Source organism: Oncorhynchus mykiss, chromosome 20, assembly GCF_057628025.1.
Source record: "Oncorhynchus mykiss isolate SJ-2025 chromosome 20, ASM5762802v1, whole genome shotgun sequence".
NCBI lineage: Eukaryota > Metazoa > Chordata > Actinopteri > Salmoniformes > Salmonidae > Oncorhynchus > Oncorhynchus mykiss.
The window spans coordinates 33,824,667-33,831,059 of record NC_143041.1 but is presented as its reverse complement, the minus strand read 5'-3'; the positions used below and the strand labels follow the sequence as shown (position 1 = coordinate 33,831,059).

At 42.7% G+C, this 6,393-nt stretch overlaps 1 long non-coding RNA gene across 1 annotated transcript in view; it reads right to left on the bottom strand.

Annotated features, from left to right (window-relative positions):
* Positions 1-1,016: 1,016 nt before the first annotated feature.
* LOC149974574 (uncharacterized) overlaps positions 1,017-6,393 on the bottom strand; it is a 423,285-nt gene continuing 417,908 nt past the window's right edge. Inside the window, exon 3 of the long non-coding RNA XR_016489482.1 lies at positions 1,017-1,085. This is a non-coding gene — a long non-coding RNA (uncharacterized LOC149974574). The remainder of the gene's footprint in view (positions 1,086-6,393) is intronic.

The following is a 6,393-nucleotide window of genomic DNA, read 5'->3' as shown; positions in this document are numbered from 1 at the left end:
ATATAACTATTTTTTTGTAAGAGTGTGGATGGACACTACATTTCCCATTCCTCAGTCAGGAGAGATTAACTTCATTTTATATTGTAACATTCCAGGAACCTTAAAGTATGTTTTGTACTTACAACTTTGCCTTGGACCAGACGCCAGATAAAATACAGTTTCAGGAAGCACCTTAATTTGGGTCCCAATGTCTGTATCAGGGGCCATATATTAGCAAGCGTCTCAGAGTAGAAGTGCGGATCTTGGATCAGTCCCCCCTGTCCATGTAATCGTATTGCTTGTGATCCAAGGCAAAACTGATCCTAGATCCACACGCTGCAACGCTTTGGCTGCATTTACACAGGCAGCCCAATTCTGATAGTTTTTCCACTAATTGGTCTTTTGACCAATCACATTAGATCTTTTCACATCAGATATTTTTCAGAGCTGATCTAATTGGTCAAATTCAATCAAATTTATTTTATATAGCCCTTCGTACATCAGCTGATATCTCAAAGTGCTGTACAGAAACCCAGCCTAAAACCCCAAACAGCAAGCAATGCAGGTGAAGAAGCACGGTGGCTAGGAAAAACTCCCTAGAAAGGCCAAAACCTAGGAAGAAACCTAGAGAGGAACCAGGCTATGTGGGGTGGCCAGTCCTCTTCTGGCTGTGCCGGGTGGAGATTATAACAAAACATGGTCAAGATGTTCAAATGTTCATAAATGATCAGCATGGTCGAATAATAATAAGGCAGAACAGTTGAAACTGGAGCAGCAGCACAGTCAGGTGGACTGGGGACAGCAAGGAGTCATCATGTCAGGTATTCCTGGGGCATGGTCCTAGGGCTCAGGTCCTCCGAGAGAGAGAAAGAAAGAGAGAATTAGAGAGAGCATATGTGGGATGGCCAGTCCTCTTCTGGCTGTGCCGGGTGGAGATTATAACAGAACATGGCCAAGATGTTCAAATGTTCATAAATGATCAGCATGGTCGAATAATAATAAGGCAGAACAGTTGAAACTGGAGCAGCAGCACAGCCAGGTGGACTGGGGACAGCAAGGAGTCATCATGTCAGGTAGTCCTGGGGCATGGTCCTAGGGCTCAGGTCCTCCGAGAGAGAGAAAGAGAGAAGGAGAGAATTAGAGAACGCACACTTAGATTCACACAGGACACCGAATAGGACAGGAGAAGTACTCCAGATATAACAAACTGACCCTAGCCCCCCGACACATAAACTACTGCAGCATAAATACTGGAGGCTGAGACAGGAGGGGTCAGGAGACACTGTGGCCCACTCCGAGGACACCCCCGGACAGGGCCAAACAGGAAGGATATAACCCCACCCACTTTGCCAAAGCACAGCCCCCACACCACTAGAGGGATATCTTCAACCACCAACTTACCATCCTGAGACAAGGCTGAGTATAGCCCACAAAGACCTCCGCCACGGCACAACTTAAGGGGGGGGGGGGGGGGCGCCAACCCAGACAGGATGACCACATCAGTGACTCAACCCACTCAGGTGACGCACCTCCTCCAGGGACGGCATGAGAGAGCCCCAGTAAAGCCAGTGACTCAGCCCCTGTAATAGGGTTAGAGGCAGAGAATCCCAGTGGAAAGAGGGGAACCGGCCAGGCAGAGACAGCAAGGGTGGTTCGTTGCTCCAGAGCCTTTCCGTTCACCCTCCCACTCCTGGGCCAGACTACACTCAATCATATGACCCACTGAAGAGATGAGTCTTCAGTAGAGACTTAAAGGTTGAGACCGAGTTTGCGTCTCTGACATGGGTAGGCAGACCGTTCCATAAAAATGGAGCTCTATAGGAGAAAGCCCTGCCTCCAGCTGTTTGCTTAAAAATTCTAGGGACAATTAGGAGGCCTGCGTCTTGTGACCGTAGCGTACGTGTAGGTATGTACGGCAGGACCAAATCAGAGAGATAGATAGGAGCAAGCCCATGTAATGCTTTGTAGGTTAGCAGTAAAACCTTGAAATCAGCCCTTGCTTTGACAGGAAGCCAGTGTAGAGAGGCTAGCACTGGAGTAATATGATCAAATTTTTTGGTTCTAGTCAGGATTCTAGCAGCCGTATTTAGCACTAACTGAAGTTTATTTAGTGCTTTATCCGGGTAGCCGGAAAGTAGAGCATTGCAGTAGTCTAACCTGGAAGTGACAAAAGCATGGATTAATTTTTCTGCATCATTTTTGGACAGAAAGTTCCTGATTTTTGCAATGTTACGTAGATGGAAAAAAGCTGTCCTTGAAATGGTCTTGATATGTTCTTCAAAAGAGAGATCAGGGTCCAGAGTAACGCCGAGGTCCTTCACAGTTTTATTTGAGACGACTGTACAACCATTAAGATTAATTGTCAGATTCAACAGAAGATCTCTTTGTTTCTTGGGACCTAGAACAAGCATCTCTGTTTTGTCCGAGTTTAAAAGTAGAAAGTTTGCAGCCATCCACTTCCTTATGTCTGAAACACATTCTTCTAGCAAGGGCAATTTTGGGGCTTCACCATGTTTAATTGAAATGTACAGCTGTGTGTCATTTGTATTGGTCAAAAGACCAATAGTGAAAACAATATCAGAATTGGGCTGCCTGTATAAACACTGCCTTTGTGAATATGGGCCTAGGACATTTAAATGAGTTGATGATTCATTGATTTTATTTTGGGTTAAACAATTTGTACAGTTTAAAAACAGTCTCTAAAAGTACAAGAAACACAGATTAAGACACATGAAATGTAAAAATACTTATTTTCAATGTGTTGTTGGGGTACGACAACAACTGGACATAGCACACAGGAAAATGCATGTTTTTTTTACCCTGTTTTTGTCCAAAACCTTGAGTACCAGCCAGTCTTCATGTCCATGCCAGCAGCAAGTTTGCGTCCCAAATGGCACCCTATTCCCTACATAGTGCACTACTTTTGGCACATAGTGGACTACTCCTCACCAGTGTTGGGGAGTAGTTCCATTACTTGTAATTCAACTAGTAATTGAACTACGTTTTGCAGCAGCTTGGTGGTAGTTAAACGAAACTAAAATCTTATTGTGTTTTCAGTAGTTTTCTTGGCATGTATCGGTGTACCTAACTTCTTTCTAGAACAACCCACTATAGGCATACATGTTTTACAAAAAAAACACACAAAAAAAAAACACACAAAATAACCCCCTATTGTTCTCTCTCTCTCTGACCACTGGGAAATTAATGGAAAACTACACCCAAAAATTATATTTTTGTATTTGTTTCATTCGTCCTTTGTTGACATAGTCCTTAAATGTTTTTCTTGTCAGAACTCAAGTTTTCCATATACTGTATGTAACTTTCAAAATACAGAAATTGTCCCCAATTGTCCCCATTTTTCATCACATGGTGCTGCGTTTTGCATCATACGGGGATGATTTCTGTATTTTGAAAGTTCATACAGTATCTTGAAAAGTTCAGTTCTGACAAGCAAAACCTTTTGGGACTATGTTTTCCTTTACGACCACACTCACTTTCTGGCTGTCACACGGCTCTCATTGCACTCTTAACATCTTACTACAGAGTGTTGTGTTCTTGCTGTCATGTGTCTCAACTTTGTATTACATATCATTGTTCACGAGGTCATTTTGATTTGGTGAACTACTTATTCATAGTAACTTTAGTTAAACAAACAATATTTATCTTAAGGTTAGCTTTACTGTAGCTCAACTGCTTCCAGTGTGAAATAATTGCATAGCTTGGTACACTATATTTTCATCATAGCTTTCCCCAACACTGTGCATTATATAGGGAATAGAGTGGCATTTGGAACACCACATCCTCATTAGCATCTAAATCAGACTCTGTAAGAGCCAGCAACTATTATAATCAGACTTCAGGCAAGGGAAGGGTTGGGGTGTGGTGGGTCTAATAAAGAAAAACAGCAGATAAAAATCGAAGCATTTCTAAATTCCACCCAAGAAATGTAATTTCCCTTTGATCCTCTTCCAAGGTCACTCTGACCTTCAGTTCTCGCTACATTTCTAAGTGCATACTAACGGGAATTAACAGGACACAGAACATATTGTTCTTATCTTGAATTACTGTATATCTGTCTCGTGCAATCTTGTAGCGTAAGCAAAACAATTGACAGACTGTCTATGATATCAAAATGATCATTTTCACCACATTCTAAGGATATACGGTGTTTGTTTACAATAACATTGTTTACAAATACATTTGTAAAACACGTTTATATGTTGGGTTTTGGTGGAGTAGTACAGCCGTTGAACTAAACTCCTGAGGCACTTATAAGTTATGTTCTTCAAGAATCAATGGGTTTATATCATTTATTTTAAAGTTTTTTTGTTTGTTTTTATCGCAGATTGACTATTTAATAGTGCTAATTGTATAATCCCAAATGAAAAAAGTTTCTGACAGTCCCAAGCAAACAATCCATCATGTCTGGGCTTTCACTGACCTCTGCTGGTTGAGAGGTGGTGTTGCAGCAGAGACTAATCTGTTTATCCTCGTCTTCGTTGCTGGAGAGGAGTTTCGGTATCTAGACCTCCAGCTAAACGTACATTCATACTGTATATTGAGTCTTCTGACAGCTAACTTTCTAGCTCCACCCACAATTCCGGGACTCCATAGCGTTCCCAGAAAGCATGGATTATTGAATCATCATTAGTTTTACACTTCAGACATCACTGCCATTGTGCTGTATTTTGTCTCTTGTATAATTCATTACATACAGTAGTTTATACTGGATTAAGTGTACATTTTCGTTAACTGTAATTTCGTTAGTTATGCTCCAACTTTCCCTCCATCTTGTGCCAACATAAATTATTTGTAAGTCTAAATTCCAATAGTTTATATTTTTTTTCTAGGAGAATGCCAGTTGGATAAGCTCTCTGCAAGGTTTTGTATATCTTCCCTATCATGCGAACATCCTTATCTGACTCAAATAAGATTCACTCAAGGTTGTGTGAGGGCCAACAAATTTCTAATCGAAATGTTGTGATATGTACCTTTTAAATTGCATATATTTGAAACTATCTACTTTGGTGAGTCCAAAATTACTTTTGAATTCTCTCATGGAAATAAATGTGATTCATGTTACCAAGTCATTTATGGTTTCTTATGCCTTTAGTTTTCAATGTGGACCAGATTATCAGTGAATTCTGAAAAGCTACCCAAGGATTATTCGACAAGGTTGTGTTTTAAGGGAGTAATATTGGTTCTTGTAGAGTAAGTTTAATTTTCTTCCATATTTTTATAGTGTTCTTAACTATGAAGTTGTTCATGTTCTTAGCTTTATCTTTTGAAAATGAGGTACTGAGCTGGGCCGGCAGGGCATCCACCAGGGTATCTCGCTCCTTCCTCCATTTCAGTAGGTCCTGTTCCTTCTCACTGAGCTGGGCCGGCAGGGCTTCCACCAGGGTATCTCGCTCCTTCCTCCATTTCAGTAGGTCCTGTTCCTTCTCACTGAGCTGGGCCGGCAGGGCTTCCACCAGGGTATCTCGCTCCTTCCTCCATTTCAGTAGGTCCTGTTCCTTCTCACTGAGCTGGGCCGACAGGGCTTCCACCACATCTCGCTCCTTCCTCCATTTCAGTAGGTCCTGTTCCTTCTCACTGAGCTGGGCCGGCAGTGCTTCCACCACGGTATCTCGCTCCTTCCTCCATTTCAGTAGGTCCTGTTCCTTCTCACTGAGCTGGGCCGACAGGGCTTCCACCACGGTATCTCGCTCCTTCCTCCATTTCAGTAGGTCCTGTTCCTTCTCACTGAGCTGGGCCGGCAGTGCTTCCACCACGGTATCTCGCTCCTTCCTCCATTTCAGTAGGTCTTGTTCCTTCTCACTGAGCTGGGCCGGCAGGGCTTCCACCACGGTATCTCGCTCCTTCCTCCATTTCAGTAGGTCCTGTTCCTTCTCACTGAGCTGGGCCGACAGGGCTACCACCACGGTATCCCGCTCCTTCCCCCATTTCAGTAGGTCCTGTTCCTTCTCACTGAGCTGGGCTGACAGGGCTTCCACCAGGGTTATACACAGAGGAGTTTATTTAGACACAGTAGAGGGTAAAGCAGCTCTATTCTAAGGGTAATTTGTACAGAGTTATTTTCCCAATTGGGTTTGCTGTTTGATGTGTGGCTCGGGGTCGTCTGCAAACTTTCTCATCTCCTGGTTCCTCTTGTACTCTGCCTTGGATAATATCCCACATCTCTATGATTTACTTTGATCTCTGCCTCAACACAGATCTTCCTTAGTCTGTTTTTAAAACCACAAACCTGAATTCGTCAGCCAAACAGCAGCCCCTTCACTTGATTTTCTATAAAGCTGAGGGATGGGGCTGGAGAAAGCCAAGGTAAACTGATCCAATCTTAAATTCAGAGAAATTATGAATGCAAGGACCACCCAGTTTAATATTTTGAAGCTATAGGCTACACTGTTTGCT